This window comes from Elephas maximus, chromosome 11 (assembly GCF_024166365.1).
Source record: "Elephas maximus indicus isolate mEleMax1 chromosome 11, mEleMax1 primary haplotype, whole genome shotgun sequence".
NCBI classification, from domain to species: domain Eukaryota; kingdom Metazoa; phylum Chordata; class Mammalia; order Proboscidea; family Elephantidae; genus Elephas; species Elephas maximus.
Window position 1 is genome coordinate 15,761,935 of NC_064829.1, and position 20,938 is coordinate 15,782,872.

Consider the following 20,938-nt stretch of genomic DNA (forward strand, 5'->3'; position numbering starts at 1 on the left):
ATTTTCGTGCAGACCTTGGTTCAATTGTTTATCACTTACGGGTTATCATTCCTTGAGAACACAGGCAAGGACACTGGGGGTCTGCCACGTTCAACACTTGAAGGATCAAACGAGGCAAACTTAAAGTGTGTGGAAATGCCTTGTTTTTTTTGCCCCTTCAAAGTATTAATTATGGGAAATTAGTGCAACAAGGGGAGGGAGAAAAGCATATGCAAAAATTCTTGATCTTGCTTCCAAACTATCAACATTGGGTCTTTTAATAACTTTCTCTTATTTTTATGCTTGGCTAGGAAACCAAATTAACTCATACCCTCCTCTGTTACTGACCTCGTTTTATATATAAACAAACAAGCAATTTATCAGAATAACATTTAAAACCTAAGTTAGGTATCAGAGCATTCCCTGTTGTATCAGGCCAGTCCTCACTAGGCCAGCTGAGGGCCTGGAAGACTAGGGCCAGGCTTTATGATGTTCCTGCTCGCTTTATGAGACAAAGCAGAAGTAGATGCTTAATAAATACCAGTTGGTACTGAAATGTGACGACAGCGAAGTTTCTCTCTCCATCCCCTATTCCCAGGACCACGAAAAGCCAAGATCCACCGCCACCAGTTCCACCACTGGGACAGCTTCGTCTCTTACTACCCCCATAAATTAAGTAAGCTTTTGATTTATTACATGCACTTGAAAATCTATTCTATGCTTCCTATAGTTTAAAGCCCAAAAAGAAGGCTATAGGTATCAGTTCTGTATATACATATTTTAAATAATTAGGAGGGAAGAGGCTATCTTTAACATGTTATTTGTAAGTATTAAGCAGGAAAAAATAGACAAAGCCCTTAAGGCTAATGCATGCCGCCAAGCACACTGTCCGTTTGCTTACTCACCCAGCAATCATTTTGGGGGCCCCAACCATGTGCTGTCTCTGTGTCAGGCACTCAGCTCACAGTCGTGAACAAAAGAAAAATGGCTTTGTGCCTATGGGGCTTCAGTCTAGTGGAAGTTTTGGCTTGGAATGAACATATTATACCAACGATGATCAGTGTTATGAACAAACAGCTTAGATGGCTAGCAGAAACCACAATGTGGGCCACTTTAAATATGGTGGCTGTGGGAAGCTAATCTGAGGAAGAGGCATATGAGCTGAGATCTGAAGGGTAAGTAGGAGTTAACCAGGCAAACAAGCAGGGTAGGAGAGAAAGAGCATTTTAGTCAGAGGAAAACAACCCAGGAAGCTGAAGGTCTTAAATGAAGTTAAGGCAGTCAGTGGAACCGGCAAATGTAGGCAAATAGCCAGGCATTCAAAGACTTGCAAGCTGTATTAAAAAGTTTTTATCTATAGGTATCAAAAGGCTCTGCTACAAAACAGTAACTCTCACTCGTATTATTTAGTGATTTACATTGTGCAAAGTCCTTTAAAATCTTTTATCTGTGATACCTCATTGGCAGTGCATTCTAACGGGCACGAGCGTGGGAATTAGACTGAAGAGGCCTCCACACTTCACTTAGTCAATCAAAATTATTTTCTTCTTAGACCCTCACGTTCCTATCTGTGTTGTTGTTAGTTGTCATTAAGTTGCTTCTAACTCATGGCGACCCCAAGAGGAGATAACGCACCTCAATGACAGCATCACGCTGTCATTGGGAGGAGTTAAAGAATATACACAAAGGCACCACGCATCCCCACCTGAGCCCCAGACTTACTAAGCAACAACTCAAGGAGAAGGGCAGGCAGACCAACAAGATGTCACCTTTAACACTGACAAAGCTGAGAGTGCAGGATATGGCTTTTGTCTGCAGTAACAATGTACTTCGTAATAAAAAAAAAAAAAATGTAATACCGAGCCCCAAATTAAACACACACACACCCAGTCACAGGCCGCACTAGAATACCACAAGGCCTCCCCATCTGTTAGGGTACACCGTAAAACTCACAGGATGGAGAAACAGGGTTCCTACAGCAACTAGTTCCCCCAAAGAGGAAGGGGCTGGGCTGTGCACACCCAAAGCTTTCAGGAAGTGAGAGGGCAGTCAGGAGGGTTTCACTAGCAGAGTCCCTTCCACATGGAAGGAAACGTCAGAAGTAAGGAAGAAGAGTTCCATCAACGGTATCTTAGTATCATCTGCCAAAATAGCTTTGTTAATTGCTTAAAAGGTTATAAATCAGAATATATACACCCATATACGTCATATATGGGTTTATTCCTACTAAATCTCCTAAATTCGGTCTGACAGAGAACATCAAGAGGTTAAAAATCAAAACAAACAACAAAAACTGGCATTATTAATTAATGTAATAGGTGGAATGTTCCTCGCTGTATTTCATACATTCAGTCCCCCATTTTCTTCCCCAAATAAATAATCAAATTTTAAGTTTAAGTAATAACCTTAGCCTTACTACTTTATAAAATTAAATCTTTTCTCAAACAGAAAAATCTAATCTCTGGTCTTTGAGGGTAAAGAAGCAAACCCTAATGAAAGGCAGGTTTCACATCTGTAAGTATTTGGTTTCTTTAACCTCAACGACTGAAAAAAGTTAAAAAGACTTTAGGTCTATTTATGTATGTATGTATTTATGGCATGAAGCCAGGAATATCCTTCTACAGTAATCCTGAAATATTTTTCCTAATAGAATAAGCCTATCTCAAAAGACTGTTTATTCAAAAGAATTTTAAATTATGCACTTATTGGTCTCTCACAACTATTCAAGACTGCACTCAAGTTTAAGAAAAGCTCCTTAAAAAGATCTGCATAGAGAGAGTGAGAGAGAAAAGAACATTACTTCAGAATGACTATGTCTTCATGCCACAGATTTATCCTATCAAACACATCCCACCTCAAACTAGCAAATCTACATGACTCTAATGACTCATATTTAACTCTCAGGAATAAACTTCTTTTTTTTTTCAATCCCATGTATTTAACCACACAGAAAGTTAGATTTGGCCTCATTATGAAAATTTTGCAAGTAGAAAGGACAAACCAAGTAGCTAACTGGCAATTAGTTTAGAATCCATATAGGCACACAGAATTTGTAAGTCTTGCTCAAAGTCTGCAAGTCATTTCATATTAAATCATTCACATGTGCATAGCTTCAAGCATTCATTCAACCAACACTTAGTGAACATCTTCTGTGAAACACACACTCTTCATATGCAGGAGTGGAGAGTTAAAAGAACAATCCCTTACCTAAGCTGAATTCAGTCTGGCTAGAAAAACAGACAAGTAGGCAATAATGACACTAGAGAGTATGAACTACCTAACCTAGCGAACACTGGAAAAGGGAATCTACCTGGAGAATGGCAGTCAAAACAGGCTTTCTAGGAAGCAGTATGAGAGCCAAGAATTGAAGGGGGCACAGGAGTCTGCTAGACAGTAAAGGAAGAGAAGTGAAGAGAGAAGAGCCTTGCAAGGGTCAAGAGCCGAGACAGCATCAACTACAGAGAAAGCACACTTTCTTCCACACAGCTAGAGCAGTACTACCAGGGATGGCAGTGACGAGGAATAAAAATAAGCAGAAGACAGACCACACCAAGGAACATGACAGGTTGAGGAATACAGTTTATCCTGATGCCAAGGAACGGAAGGAATCTGAGGCAAAGGAGTGATGTGAACTCATCTGTAAATACCGAAATGGACTGAAGGAAAAGGTGTGGTAGTCCAACTGGGGTCAATGTTTTTTTCAGATCTCACAGTAACAGATGGCAAAAGAGGAATGACCAAGAGGTCAGAAAGGACTCCAAACATATTTAGAAAACAAAATCAACAAAAAGTATATTCTTCTGTAGTAATCTCTCTCTCCTCTAACAGACTATATGGTCCTCAAGGTCGGAGGTAATATCTTACCCGTTTTGTATAGCCAAGTGCACAGTAAATAGGACTCAATAAATCTTTGCTGACTCTAGAAATCACAGTTTCAGTGGAAAAACTGTTCCATAGTAAAAATGAGATTTTGTTAAATTAACAGGTTTGTACTCCATGCCCTAAAACCACAGAGCTAAGCAGTCAGGAAAGTAAAAGGCTATTTTAGAGGTTCTCTGAGTCCTTTAGTCCACAACATTGCCCAGATCCATCATGACTGTTGTAGGCAGAATACCAGGCCCTCAAAGATGTCCACACGCTAGTCGCTGGAACCTGCAACTACGCTACCTCGTGTAGCAAAAGAGACTCTGCAGGTGTGATTGAGGATCTTGAGATGGGGAGATGATTGTGGATTATCCAGCGGTTCCAACCCTTGTAAGAGGAAGGCAGGAGGTTCAATGCAGAAGAAGGAGATGCGATGATGGTATTAGAGGCTGGAGGGATGTGCTTTGAAGATGGAGGAAGGGGCCAGGGCCAAGAAAGGCCGGCAGTCTCCCAAAGCTGGAAAAGGCAAGGGAATCGATTCTTCTATAGAGCCTTCCGAGTCGGGATCAACTCGATGACAGTGGGTTTTTGGTGGGTATAGCACCTCCCAAGGGAGTGCAATTCTGCTGACACCTTGATTTAAGGACTTCTGATCTCCAAAACAGTTGTTGTTGTTGTTGTTAGGTCCCATCAAATCAGTTCTAACTCATAGCAACCCTACATACCACAGAATGAAACACTGCCCAGTCCTGTGCCATCCTCACAATCGTTGTTATGCTTAAGCCCATTGTTGCAGCTACTGTATCAATCCATCCCATTCAGAGTCTTCCTCTTTTCTGCTGACGCTGTACTCTGCCAAGCATGATGTCCTTCTCCAGAGACTGATCCCTCCTGACAACATGTCCAAAGTATGTAGGACACAGTCTAGCCATCCTTGCTTCTAAGGAGCATTCTGGTTGTAGTTCTTCTAAGACAAATTTGTTCGTTCTTTAAGCAGTCCACGGTATATTCAATATTCTTTGCCAACACCACAATTCAAAGGCATCAATTCTTCTTCCGTCTTCCTTATTCATTGTCCAGCTTTCACATGCATATGATGTGACTGAAAATACTATGGCTTGGGTCGGGTGCACCTTAGTCTTCACGGTGACATCTTTGCTTTTCAACACTTTAAAGAGGTCCTTTGCAGCAGATTTACCCAATGCAATGTGTCTTTTGATTTCTTGACTGCTGCTTCCATGGGTGTTGACTGTGGATGCAAGTAAAATGAAATCCTTGACAACTTCAATCTTTTCTCCTTTCATCATGGTGTGGCTTATTTGTCCAGTTGTGAGGATTTTTGTTTTCTTTATGTTGAGGTGCAATCCATACTGAAGGCTGTGGTATTTGATCTTCATCAGTAAGTGCTTCAAGTCCTCTTCACTTTCAGCAAGCAAGGTTGTGTCATCTGCATAACGCAGGTTGTTAATGAGTCTTCCTCCAATCCTGATGCCCCATTCTTCTTTGTTTAGTCCAGCTTCTTGGATCTTCTGCTCACCGTACAGACTGAATATAGTAAAAGGATACAACCTTGACACACACCTTTCCTGACTTTAAACCACTTGTTCTGTTCAAATAACTGCCTCTTGATACAGGTTCCTCACAAGCACAATTAAGTGTTCTAGAATTCCCATTCTCTGCAACATTATCCATAATTTGTTATGATCTACACAGTTGAATGTCTTTGCACAGTCAATAAAACACAGGTAAACATCCTTCTGGTGTTCTCTGCTTTCAGCCAGGATCCATCTGACATCAGCAATGATATCCCTGGTTCCACGTCCTCTTCTGAATCTGGCCTGAATTTCTAGCAGCTCCCTGACGATGTGCTGCTGCAGCTGCTTTTGAATGATCTTCAGCAAAATTTTGCTTGTATATGATATTGTTTGATAATCTCTGCATTCGGTTGGATCACCCTTCTTGGGAATAGGCATAAATATGGATCTCTTCCAGTAGGTTTGTCAGGTAGCTGTCTTCCAAATTTCTTGGCATAGACAAGTGAGCACTCCCAGCGCCTCATCCATTTGTTGAAACATCTCAATAGATACGCCATCAATTCCCAGAGCCTAGTTTTTCTCCAATGCCTTCAGTGCAACTTGGACTTCTTCCTTCAATACCATCAGTTCCTGATCATATGCTACCTCTTGAAATGGTTGAACGCCAACTAATTCTTTTTGGTATAATGACTCTTTGTATTCCTTCCATCTTCTTTTGATGCTTCTGGCATTGTTTAATATTCTCCCCATAGAATCCCGCACTATTGCAACTCGAGGCTTGAATTTTTTCTTCAGTTCTTTCAGCTTGAGAAACATCAAGTGTGTTCTCAAGTATTATAATGACATGTGCAAAGTCCAAAACGGTAAGATGATAAATTCATGTTGTTTTAAGCCACTAAGTTTGTGGTAATTTTTTACAGCAGCAACAGGAAACCAATACAATGACCATCAGTGTGAAGGAAAGGTCTGTGTCATTTTGAAGTAATTCAATACCAGTGCATCCTGGTCTGGGAGAGCCTCCAGGCAAATCTTGACAGATGGGTTGGATCTTACACACTAGCAAGTGTTCTAGCCAAGTCATCACCGACACTGCAGCTCAACAGCATAAAATTCTGGCTTTTGCACTTACATTTGAAGACTTCCCTAAAAGAACTCACAGTGCAAGTTAAAAAATTTGTGATGAGTAGGTAAAATGTGCTTGGTGAGTGGAATGAGAGCAAAAATGAGACAAACAGATGTGCTGTGTCCAGGCAGAGACAGAAGACGAGCGTACAACAGAGAGGCTTTATTGAGTCAGGCACGGAGGTGCGATAAACCATGCGGATGGTAGAACATTAGAGATGGCTACAAGGTCAGGGCACATTGGTATCCTTGCATGGTGTGAAGAGCTGCAAAAAATACACTCTTACAGACAAGAGTTTTTTTGTTTGTTTATTTTTAATTCACATTCTTACTGCACAAAAGTTTTCTTTAATTACAAAAATAAAAATACAGGTATTTTAAAAACAACACCTAATCCCATCGCTTAGAGATAAGTGCTATTGCTATTTTAGCGTATCTGTATTATACATGAGTTTAACGTTAACATATCTTAAAATGGTAATCCCAAACACATATAAGGTTTTGTATATTTATTTAAACTCCATATGATATCTGCTAAATTTTTCATATCATAAAATAGTTTTCATAAACATGTTCATGTTTTTTAATGTTTTCTACTTCATGGCAGTAGTCCTTTTTATGTAAATATTTCCCTGTTGCTATACATTTGAATTATTTTTATTTTTCACCACTGTAAATGATGTTAGCATAGTAACTATTTCCTGGGAATAGGTTCTAAAAATTAAAACCATTAGGTCAAAGAAAATGAAAATGTTTAAGGGTTTGGGACGAATGATATAAAAAGCCCTTCTGAGGGCATTTATTGACAACTACCTGCTTTTTAGAGAGAGTTTAAATGGCTCCTAAAATCAAGTTAGTTTCTAGCTCCTTTTGAATATTACAAACACCCAAGCTCAGGAGAGAGAACTGGCCTACATCACTGACCTTTTTTGCACTAATATGTTAAAAACAGTAGGCTATATATATATATATATATATATATATATAAACCGCACCTTGGGTAAGAGGCGAGTATTAAGAGACATATTTCTATTCTATTTATTTTTGTGGTATCCACAGCTTTAATGGAACGAGTTATTTTCTTATTAGACAATGTTTTCAAATTAGCTACATGTTTTATGTTTTTAATATCGTTTACTGAGACGCAGTCTACACTGGCCTCTTTTCCACAGGACAAAGATACACTAACATACAAACCAATTTCGGTAATATTAAGTGTGCTTAAGATGATTTGGGGCCCTGGTGGCACAGTGGTTAAAAGCTCAGCTGCTAACCAAAAGGTTGGCAGTTCAAATCCACCAGCCACTCCTTGGAAACCCTATACGGCAGTTCTACTCTGTCCTATAGGGTCGCTGTGAGTGAGAACTCACTCGATGACCATGGGGTTGGTTTGGTTAAGATGATCTAACTGAAGAGCATGCAGTACTTCTAAAATGTATACTTAGAATTAGGGACAAATGGCAATATTTAAATATCTATAAGATTAATCACACAGATGCATATCATTTCAATTTATGGATTTTCAGTAATTTCATGAGTGACAAAAATCGCACTTTGGAATTTCTAAGCTGGAATAGCTGCCTAGAGACTGGGAACTCTTATGGATTCATTTAACATGACGAAAACGAGCAGCACACCAGCCAAGAAGGAAAGACTGGAGGAGGCAGGAGAACAAATGGAGAGAGAGATGGAAGACTGGAAAAGTAAAAGGAAGAAAAAGGAAAAAAGGGCAAGTAAAGACAGAAATTAAAAACAGCATGGAGAAAAGCTGGGAGAAGAGACAGGAGAGAGACGGCGGGTCCAAGGAAGACCAGGACGGCGAGAGTCGCAGAAATGGGCACGGACCAACTGCCGTCCGCCGGTGAGGGAAAGACAGAATTACAAATGAAAGAGAAGGCCCTCTCCTTAGAGACATGAGTTATTCTTTTCCTTTGAAATCCTGATGTTCATACCTTAATAACACTCTCCTTGTTTCGTGATGCTGACGTATCTTTCAGGTCAGGCAGTGACATGAGGTTCTATGTTAGCTCAATTACCAAATCACATGCATAGAGGGACAATCCATATCCGAGTGAGTGGAGGAGAAATGATGGAATGGCCTCAAAACAACTGTGCGCATGTGAGAGAGGGGAAGAGAGCCCACGGTGGGCTCCTTGCTCTTTCTTCACCACTCCGGTATGCTCCCTCCTGGGGGCCGCTACGATCCTCTTCCTGGGATGCTCCCCCCAGATTATCAGCAGACCTGACACCTTCACCTCCTCCAGGTCATGGCCCATATATGTTCTCTGTGAGGCCTAGCCTGACCCCTCTGTTTAAAAGTCCACAAGCCCTTATCCGGCACTCCTGATCCTATCTTTCCCTAGCTTTTCCTTTTGGAATAATACTGATCACTTTATAACATTCCCTGTAAATCACTTGTTTCTTACACTCGTCATCTATCTCCCCCTCCTAGACTACAAGCTCCACAAAGGCAGGATCACTGTCTGATTTCTGGTTGTATCTCTAGCAGGAAAACCACGCCTGGGAGGCTTGCTGATGGTATTAAGAAATTTATGCACTGAACGTGTGACTAAACAAGTTTATTTTTAAGATGCCTTTAGATCATCAGGAAACCCTGGTGGCATAGTGGTTAAGGGCTACGGCCGCTAACAAAAGGTTGGCAGTTCAAATCTACCAGGCGCTCCTTGGAAACCCTATGGGGCACTTTTACTCTGTCCTGTAGGGTTGCTATGAGTCAGAATTGACTCAACAGCAACGGGTTTGGTATGATTTTTTGGTTTGACCATCAGATTCCTTTCCTCAAGTCAGAATTAAATTGGGAAGGCCAGTAAAGAGTGGGCAGTACCAACTTCTCCAACGAAGGAGAGGTGCGGACAGGTACGTAGGTCCTTTTCCCTCTGCCTTCCCTCCATGACCAAGAGGACCAGGAGGACCATGTCTGAGCATCTAGGCACCAATGGGGAGCCTTCTTATTCTGTTGCTGTTGCTGTGTGACATCAGTTGATTCCAATTCATAGCGACCTTATAGGATAAAGAACAACAGCCCCATAGGGTTTTCTAGGCTGTAATCTTTACAGAAGCAGATCACCAGGTCTTCTCTCTCACAGAGCCATTGGTGTGTCCAAACCATTGACCTTTCAGTTGGCAGCTGAGTGCTTAGCTATTGCGTCACCTGGAGTCTTTTTTGTTATTCCAGCAAAACAAAAAAGATGAAAGTGTACGGTGGGTAGGGATGAATTTGTCACCCAGTTTTCTCCCAATTTTCCGAGTTAGAAGAGGTAGTCTTGCCAAGGACCTGAGCTCTACATTCTTAATAGGATTACGGAAGGAGAAATAACCAAGGATGGGCTTTCAGGCTGTTCTTTAAAAGATTAGAGTTCATGGTGAGAAAGAGCCTGGCACATGAGTGTTGGGACAAAGAGCTCTACATTTGATGCAAAGCAGGGTGACTGAATCTGGGCTGTTAAGGAAATTGCTGACCCAGCTTTTGCTGACTTAATGAAACCACCGTAATGAGCGTGCTCAAGATGAAGTGATCTTAGCGGGTTAAATACAGCTCTTTACAAAAGCGACAGGATCTTTAAGCGTGCATATACTTCAATTTGAGCAAGCTGGAAAAAGAAGTACTGGTGGTTATTTAAATTAGACTCACAACCTTCCTTATGCAAAGGACTAACTATAGGACTTCTAAATGAGCAGTAATTTACCAGCAAAAAGATACATATTAAGTCTTTCAGAAATAGTTTCGCAATAATCAGGGCAATGATTGAAAGAAATTGAGGTCTGGGAAGTTAGTGGTACTTGGAGTAAATGAATCAATCTCAGGCATTTTGGCATTGCTCTGAGCACACAGGCTTAGAGGAGCTATGGCCCAGCTACCCTTCCTCAGGCACCCAAGTGGGGATTAAACTGCACTCCCATTTATTCAACAGGGGAAACAGTCCCTATTATCCCACTTTCAAATATGCCCATTTGTAAGGTAATGATGGAAATTCTTACTGCTGGCAATCACTAATAATTTCAGGAGAGCCTGGAGTAATTCTGTTTAAAATATCCTATGTATTAAAAATCCAGTACTAATTGAATACCTGTTATGGACTTTCTGTATGCTCTCAAGTCACATCTGCTTCTGCAATGTTCTTAAAACACACATGTGTAAGTTCCTATGACGTATGCTTCTACAATGCTTTTTACACTGTTGTGATGCTTTTATAGTGCTTTTCAACACCTACATTTAAGTCATTTATAATGTGAAGTTCTAAATAGAGAACTTCTGAACTTAGAATTAAAAACATATATTTCTATAATGCTCTTTAACCATTAAAAGTAAGTCGCTAGAAAGTTGTTCTAATCTTGAATATAAGATAACAGAAGTATGTGAAGCAGGTCGTAAATAACTTTCCTAATTGGTCTGTGCACCTGCACTCTGTGATAATGGAAAGCGACATTAATCAAATCTCTATAAATTAGCAAAACAAATATGTCACCAAACAATTCCCAACATTTTTTAATTAATTAGCTTGCCCTTAAAACGTTATTTAACCAGCTTTGTTTAAATTTTATTCAGACATTCATCCAAATAATATAGGATATACGTAATATACGCAATAATTAGAAATGTCATTGAAATTAGAAGCTGTTAGCCTAAAAGTCAAATCTCCAATCGTTGACTGGATTATCCCAGCCATATCAAACTAAGGTGTCCAACGTTGATACTATGCCATTGAAAATATGTCGTACAACAATTCCTTAATTGGCAATAAAGCATAATATAAATTAGCAAAACACAAACATGTCATACAACAATGCCCTTGACTGGCAATAAAACATACCAATTATAATTTAACATGACAGCACACAGAGTATATAAACACATGGATTTCTGCTCTTTTTCAGACAAGACAGAAGTGAAAGGTCTCTCTCACTTTCCATCTGAAGACTGAGAAGCCTGCTGAGACACTGCTCATCTCAATTGACCTTGGATCCTAGATACAGGGGACCTCCTCTGAGTTCAAGGGGTGGTCAAGTCTCCTCCTTGTAAGACCACGCATTAAAGGTAAAAGCCTGAGGTCTAAGGATTTGGACTCTAACATTTAAACTACCATTATAATTGTTAATTGTGATTCTCCAATGCTAAAGGAATATCTCGAGGTCTTACTCGCGTGCCTTGCCATGGCTAGCTTGCAATAAACTAAACGAGTTTATGCATGACAAACCCAAGCATTTCTTTACCTGTTCTTCAGATAAAATCTTCCAGGACAATACCTCAACAAAACTGCTTTCTAGGGCCATATTTTTATTTTAAATAAAAATTAATAGAGTGCTGACCTTTGTGTTTCTAAACCATAACTAACTTAATTCAAATATTTACCAATTTGAAATATTAGAGTCAGCGGTTCTTAATTACATCATTATACTATCAATACGTATTGAACAGGATACTTTCATTGGCTAATGGATATGCAGATAGCCAATGTAATATAGACACCCAAAGGGATATCATATTATTTAAACATCATATAGGCAGGCCGAAGTAGAATGATTATGGACATTTATAACCTCATTCTGGTATTTAGACACAGCTCATTTCATTAGGTATTTGTAATATCTGAATAACGTTATTTAACCAGCCTTTGTTTAAATTTTATTCAGATGTTCATCCAAATAATATAGGACATACATAACATACGCAGTAATTAGAAATGCCATTAAAATCAGAAGCTGTTAGCCTTAAAGTCAAATCTCCAATTGCTGACTGGATTAACCTAACCACATGAAACTAGGATGCCCAACATTGATATTTCCTATTAGATTGAAGGTTTGGTTTAAAAGGCTAGTGCCTGACCCCATTTGCTTCAAAACTATAATTATGGTACTCTAAGCTGAGAGGGATGACTCATGACCATTCATTTGTGATCCAAGACTACGCCAGTCATAAATGTGGCTGACCAAAAACATTATTTTTCCCCACTCAGTGTTCCTTAAGATATATATAAATCTTTCTGAAAACATAGTTGAAAGAAGGAAATGACGTAAGAAAAAAGAGGGTCAAAACCTTGTAGTCTTGACTTTGAATTGGAATTATGAGTATGAAGTTAGGATATATTTTACCTTTAAATGAAGTTTCAAGCATTTATATTATCTTCCTTGTATGGTTTATACATATGGGTAACCAAACAGGTGACAAGGAAGAGTCTTTCCTTTTAGAGTATTCCAGCAACTGAACAAAGAAGGACTGACAGGACTGACATGCCACCGTTCTGGAACTCCTACTGAATTAATGAATCTAGGTAATCATCATCAATGGCTAATAACATCACAAAAGTAGACAAATATGTAAGATACACAATAGTCAGAAGAACATGTTAAATGAAACTACGAGAAGCCAACAAGCAAAACTCCAAATGTGGGAAACTACAGGAAAAAAACAGTTTTAACGACAATAACCACCACCACAAAATGGGGTAAGGGGATTAAATGGAGAACCTAAAGATACGAAGAACTTAGGAGACGCATCATTCAATTGCAAAGTGTGAACCTGATTTATATCCCAATTCAAAGAAACTGATAGAAGAAATAGCAGTATAAGGCGGTCAAGGGAATCTGAACACCGACGATCTACTTCTCTTGCGCTTACACAGTGAGTTTTTCTTTTAAAGGCTCTTATCTTTTCGGACAGGAGTTGGTAAACCACAGCCTGTGGGCTAAATCTGGCTCGCTGCCCAATTCATACAACCTGCAAACTAAGGATGGTTTTTACATTTTTAAACAGTTGATAAAATCAAAATAAGAATAGTGATTTGTGACAATGAAAATCACATGAAATTCTAATGTAAGTGTTCATAAATAAAGTTGTCATGAAAACAGCAAGGCTCATTTATTTACACGTTGTCTACATTTGTTTTTGCACTGCATCGGCAGACCTGAGTAGTTATGGTAAAGATTGTCGGCCCTCGAAGCCTAAAATATCTCCATCTGGCCCTTTTAGAAAAACTGGGCTGACCCCTGCTTTACAGAAACATGCTAAAACACTTAGAGGTTAAATGACATGACGTCTGAGATTGCTTCAAAATAATCAGAGGCGGGGGCAGATGGGAACAGAGACGAATGAACTGGCCATACAGTGTTAACTGTCGAAGCCGGACAATGAGTGTATTAAGTTCACTGTCATGTGCCTCAAGGGCAGTTATCACCCATCTGCTAGAGGTGCATGGTGTTGTCATGTTGAACAGGTTTCAGCAGAGCTTCCAGGCTAAGACTGGCCAGGAAGAAAGGCCTGGTGATCTCCTTCCAAGGGTCACAACAGTCTGATCCCACTGTGCACAGGTTCACCATCAGCCGGGGGCTGACCGGATGGTAACTAACAACAACTACCTCTGTATATGGCTACAGTTTCCATAATATAAGTTAAAAAAAATTCTGTAAAGAAGCAATTGGCAAATAATTTTTGTACTTTTAAGTGACTAATTTAACTATGATCATTTTCCTAGGAAAACAGATGGTTCTGTTGCTGCCTAATAAATATTTCAGTGCTACACTGATCAAGAAGCCATTTTATCTAGGTGTCATTCACTTCCTGCAAAAATAATCAGGCCATTTATATGTTAAAGGTACCATCCCAAAAGAAGAGAGAAAGCAGTTTGGCAAAGGTGAGCCACATCCATGAGGTACTGGCTCTGTCTTACAGCAACATCTATGTAATATCATATACACCTAGAACATAAAAACAGATAATATAAATTTCTTGAATAAAGGCAATTATTGGCTTCCTACTCTTAAAAGTAAATAGAAGCTCCATTAGTGTGTCACTTTACTTTTGTGTTTACTGGACACCAGTTTCTGTAACAGAGACAAGCACAATCCTGTTACACATGGACCACAGCCAATGCCCTTTCCTTTGAATGAATAGAAGGAAGGATGGCACTTTGTAAGTGGGAGCGATGCAGAAGAGAACGGTGACCTGCTTTACCATTTCAAGGCTGATCCTCTGTTGGAATCCCTGGCTGCTGCCGTGTGCAGGCTAGAAGAGCCTAAAGCTTCTTCGCAAACCTGCTGCACCAGGAGCAGAGGAAGCAGGATTTGCTCTCCATGCTATTTCTACGAAATTTAAGAAACTTTCTAAATTAAAACCCTTTTAAAGTGGTCAAATTTTTTTTCCATCCCAGGAAAAGGCCTACATAAACTTTCCTTTCTCTTTTCTGGGTCCATATTTCTAAATCGCCAGACTGAAAAGCTTCTAGGCCTTCCAGGGCCACCTGATACAGATATATAAGCATTCTGGCTAAAACTTTTCCCATTTCCTGCCCTCCCACCCTTCCCAAAAGAAGAGACAGAAGAGGAGAAAAAAAACCAGGGGCCCTGACAGTGTCCAAATGTCCCAGGCCCCTCACTCCAAGGCATGTATTCTCAGCCTTCAATTGGAGAAATTCCAGAGCAGTGGCCATCTCTGCCTGCCTTCCAATAGCCAAGCCTGAGACACATGGAAGCAGAGAAACAAAGGAACCATCTGATGAATGTGAGAAAAGACAGAGCAAATGCCTTCACAGGATTATGGTTGAGACCAAAGCAAACAGCCAGTAAGACTAGCAGCTGATGCTTTTCTCTTCTGCCCTCAAGAGCGAACATGTTAAATTTTTCAGTTTTCAAAGTACAATTTGCAATCCCAGACCAGCGACCCTTAGGCAGCTGTAGACCTGGAGAAGGTGCCCCACTGCTGCGTGGGCTTCTTCGGCTGTGTCCCCGGTGAAGTACCAGCTCCTTACACCTTTGTTGACTGAGTGAGGCACTAGCACAAAGCACAGGTGATATTAATCAATTAGTTTCTCCCAGAATCTCCCTCGACATGTAAGATGGTTTCATCACTATAAAACAAATCTTTACCTTAAAATTACAGTAGTTCAAAATCATATTAAGTAACGTGGTATATGCTTCCAAGGCTTTCAATGGTTTAAGTCTGAATGTTTAATATTATATCATATCTATGGCTATATACTGCCTAAAACAATAATGGATATGATTTTAACCACTCACGATTTTCAAGAGCAAATGGTTCCTATAGCAACTGAAGACAGTCCTCTCTGTGCACTCCTGGTATTTTCCATGATGGTAACTGATGTTAAATTTATGCTTTAATATGTGCTGTAAAAAACCCAAGTTAAGCCTGCCAAGGAAATCATAATTTCACTTTTTTTTCAAATAGTTTTATGGCTTTTATACATAATAACTAAATTATTCTGATATACAGTTGTGATTTTTTTCCTCATGATCCTCACATGAAACTAAAAACCATCAAGAAAGGTTGGCCAAACAAATACATTCCTTAACATAAAAATAAATAAATAAATAAAGCCAAGGCAAAATTACACCTACATGAATACAATTTTAATTTTAAAATCGGATAAGGGCCACCCTTAAAATTGACATACAGTATTTATGAATCCATGAGGAAATGCCGCATCTCCCTCTGTGCTGTGCAAAAGGCATCAGCGTATAATGGCTAAGGATACAGGTTCTGGAGTCAGAAAAAAAAAAGGCCTGGGGAAATCCCAGTACTTATGCTAACAAGGTGCCATTGGGAGAATCATTTAAACTTCCTGAGCCTAAGACTCCCCATCTATAAACAAGCATGCAATAGCATTCTTGTATGAATCAAAGAAAAAAATGCCTGAATACAATCAGCAGAGTACCTAGCACATAAAATCCTTGGCAAATGTATTCGTAATTATTGTTTATTTAGAACACATCTGTTTAAGTCAGTAATATAAATACTATTAGTACAATTTATAATTTATTTATTCATAAGCCAAATTCTACAGTAGGTCAGAGTAGCTGTTTTTATGAGAATCATTTAAGGTATAAAAATCCTCAAAATTTTTCTTTTTCTCTCAAAAATAGGTCTAAAATTATCTGGGTTCAGAAAAGGAATGTTAGAAATTTATTAGAAAATTTATCAGCTGGTGAAAAATACTTTCTCACACTTGGGTAGTTCATATTCACCTCAGTGGAAATATATATGGAACTCTCAAAAGAAAAACATATCTCTAGGTCAACAGCTAAAGTTTTCTAACCTAGTGAATATTTTTTAAAAATTAATTTCCCAAAATTAAGAGCTGAGATTGAATTAGAGCGAGTGGGCTAGTTTTCCCCCGTCTGTTGCTAAACACAGGTCTGCAGTCATGGCGAGAACGCCAAATGTATTATCCTTATTAGAGGTGTATCTACATTACCTTTCAATGAAAGGAGGTTCTATGGCAAGAAATCTAAAAACGTAAAGGAGAAATCAGAGAACAAAGATTTACAGCACAGAATGAAGAAGCCTAGGGAAAGGGCATAGGAAATAAAGAGGTAAGATGGCCACGACTGCTTCTGAAGTAAAATTATTCTAACTTACGCCTGTTTTTATTCAGACAGCAATAAGCTGAGTACATTCTCACGTACTTACTGAACATTTGCACATGACAGGTGCTATCCTAGGCCCTTTGCTGCATCAGTGTTTTTAATGGGATATCTTATAGGAACACCATACTATCTCCTTTTCTTTTTCTGTGAATTGATTCATATTATGAAATCTTTTTTTTTTAATGCTATTCTATTGTGCTGTGATAGGCTCTAAAGTTAACAGATATTTTACAGCAAATCTAAAAACAATTGGTTAAAAGAGTAATATTATTTGAAATACAAGGTCACTGACTATCTCAGTGAAGAAATATGTCCAAGTGACAAAATTCACTAACGTGGGAGGGTAGCGGGAGTCAATGCTTAGGGGCAGGCATTAAGCTTCTGTTAAAGGTGATGGAAAATTTGGAAACAGGGAATGGTGATGGTTGCACAAGACAAATGTAATTAATACCACTGAATCGTACATGTAAAAAATGTTGAAATGCACCCAAGTAACATTCTCCAGAATAGGTGACTTATTAGGCGACAAAACAAGCCTTAACAGAATCCTAATAATCGAAATATTACAAAGCATCTTTTCTGACCATAAAGCCTTAAATAGAAATCAATAACAGCAAAAGCAAGGAAAAAAAAAATCAAATACATGGAAACTGAACAACACCTTGCTCGAAAATTACTGGGTTGTAGATGAAATTAAGGACAGAATAAAGAAATTCACAGAATCAATTGAGAATGAAAACATATCCTGCCAGAACCTTGGGGACACAGCAAAAACTGCTCACAGGTCAATTCATAGCAATAAATGCACACATCCAAAAAGAACAAAGGGCCAAAATCAAAGAATTATCCCTACAACTTGAACAAATAGAAAGCTGCAAAAGAAGCCCTTGGCCACCAGAAGAAAGGAAATAATAAAAATTAGAGCAGCATTAAATGAAACACAGAACAGAAAAACAACTGAAAGAGTTAACAAGACCAAAAGCTGATTCTTGGAAGACCAACAAAATCAATAAACCATTGGCCAAACTGAAAAAAGAAAAACAGGAGAGGAAGCAAATAACCTGAATAAGTAATGAGAGGGGCCATATCACAACAGACCCAACTGAAATTAAAAGAATGATAACAGAATAGTATGAAAAATTGTAATCCAACAAATGTGAAAACCTAGAGGAAATGGACAAATTTCCAGAAACACACTACCTACCTAAACTAACACAAATAGAAGTAGAAAAACTAAATAAACCTACAGTAAAAGAAGCGATTGAAAAGGTATTTAAAAAACTCCCAACAAAGAAAAGCCCTGGCCCTAATGGCTTCACTGGAGAATTCTATTGAACTTTTAGAGAAGAATTAAAACCACTACTACTAGAGGTATTTCAGAGCATAGAAAAGGATGAAATACTCCCAAACTCATTTTATGAAGCCCTGACACCAAAACCAGGTAAAGGCACCCCCCAAAAAAGAAAATTACAGACCAATATCCCTCATGAACACAGACACAAAAATCCTCAACAAAATTCTAGCCAACAGAATTCAACAATACATCAAAAAAATAATTCACCATGACCTAGGGGGATTTTTTTTTTTTTATGCAGCGATGGTTCAACATCAGAAAAACAATCGATGTAATCCATCACATAAATTAAAAAAAAAGAAAAGAACCACACAATCTTATCGACTGACACAGAAACAGTATTTGACAAAGTCCAACACATATTCATGACAAAAGCTCTCAGCAAAATAGAAATAGAAGGGAAATTCCTCAACATAATAAAAGGCAACTATACAAAGCCAACAGCCAACAACATTCTAAATGGAGAGAGTCTAAAAGCATTCCCCTTGAGCACAGATGGCCTTTATCACCACTCTTATTCAACATTGTGCTCGTGGTCCTAGCCAGAGGAAGTAGACAAGAAAAAGAAATAAAGGGCATCCAAATTGGTAAAAACATTTTGATAGGGAGGGGGCCAAGATGGCTGACTAGGTAGACACTACCTCGGATCCCTCTTGCAACATAGACTCGGAAAAACAAGTGAATTGATCACATACATGACAATCTACGAACCCTGACCAACGAACACAGATTTAAAGAGTTGAGCTGAGTGACAGAGACTGATAATGAACAACTACAGGGAAGCAGCGACTGTTTTCGGAGCCTGGAGCCAGCGTCCCAGTCAAGAAACCTTGAGGCCGGGCTTTGGACTGGGTACAGGAGAGCTGAGCACGGCATCCTGTGATGGCGCAAACACGGGGCGTCAGCGCTACCCCCTGAACTGACCTCGGGAGGGGGCCCAGCCAGTCCGCGCAGGTAGCGCGGCAACGCGGCTGGCGGGAGGAGAAGTTGCCAGGAGGCAGCAACTGTTTTTGGAGCCGGGAGTGCAGCGTCCCAGCCAGGGAAGCTTGACGCTGGGCTTTGGACTGGCAGCAGAGGAACTGACCGCGGCTTCTGAGACAGCGCAAGCACGGAACGTGGGCCTGACCCTCGGAGGCAATCTCTACCCAGCCAGCGCACACAGATGACGTGCCCCTCGGGAATCTCAGATAAAACAGTCATCCCAAGCCAGATAAGTAACTTTGTCTATATTCCGGGGTGCCACTCTCTCCTGTCTTTCTGAACCCTCCCCTCCCCTTCCCAGGCAGCTTCATTAATATTGGGATTTCCTGAGCCAAAGGGAGAACTGCTCAGCGGTTTTTCTTTTCATTTTTTTTTTTTTTTTTTTGGTCTTTTCCTAACCCATTCTTCTGGCCTGAGAGAAGCAACCACAAAAAACCCAGGAACCAAAAATCCTTCCCTAATTGGACTAAAAACACAGAACCAGCTCCAGCCAAGCATATGTGATCCACAGACTCTGGCTTTCATCCCTACAGGGAACATGGTGGCTATTATAACGCAAAGACATTTCTGATAGGGATCTGACTATATTTGTTTTAGTGGATTTACTGGAAAGACAAGTTTCCCAGGTCTGATATCTCTGCATATTCAACAGAGTCCTCACTGACCCACAACAGGGAACTGAGGGCTGAAGCTGCCCCCAGACCACCTAGCCTCCTGCCTTAGGGGTCTAAGGAGGGTGACACCTACCAATCTGTAGAGGTATTTGCATTGGGGGCCTAAGGTACAGCTGCAGAGCCCACCCACCAAGGTGCTTTAGGAATAGAGACACACCTACCTCACTGACACTTGGGGGAAGCCTGTCAGCATCCTGCCCCCTCTGGAGTGTGAACCCCATCTGCTACTAGAATCTGGTGCACACAACTATCACCACTACTTCTCAAGGTGGATAGGTGACAGTCTGCACGACACACTTCATGACCCAAAATCAGATTCCACTCAAGAATAGTGAATGGACTCTTATGCTTATATATCTGGTAACAGCCCAAACCAGGTAGAAATAGGTCATAAGTCAAGGGCTACAACAATCAAGACAGCGCAATCTAGTAGCCCATCTGCGAATACTGAAAGAAAACAAAACAAGATAAGAGTGAGCATATATAGAATAAATCACTACAATATCTTAGTGATGGCTCAGAGACAGCAGTCGATATCAAACCACATAAAGAAGCAGACCATGACTGCTTCTACAACCCCCCAAACTAAAGAATCAAAAATCTTTCCCAAATGAAGATACAATCCTGGAATTATCAGATACAGAACATAAAAAACTAATTTACAGAATGCTTCAAGACATCAGGGATGACGTCAGAAATGAAATAAGGCAAGCTACAGAAAAAGCCAAAGAACACACCAATAGAGCAGTTGAAGAACTAAAAAAGATTATTCAAGAACATAGTAGAAAAATCAATAAGTTGCAAGAATCCATAGAGAGACAGCATTCAGGAATCCAAAAGATTAACAATAAAATTACAGAATTAGACAAAGCAATAGGAAGTCAGAGGAGCAGACTTGAGCAATTAGAACGCAGAGTGGGGAATCAGGAGGACCAGGGAATTAACACCAACATAGCTGAAAAAAATCAAACAAAAGAATTTAAAAAATTGAAGAAACCCTAAGAATCATGTGGGACTCTATCAAGAAAGAT

General features: G+C 39.7%; 1 protein-coding gene across 3 annotated transcripts in view; it reads right to left on the reverse strand.

Moving 5' to 3' along the window:
- The window catches only part of PTPRM (protein tyrosine phosphatase receptor type M), a 946,104-nt gene that overhangs the window by 502,284 nt on the left and 422,882 nt on the right, over window positions 1-20,938 (reverse strand). The window lies entirely within an intron of this gene.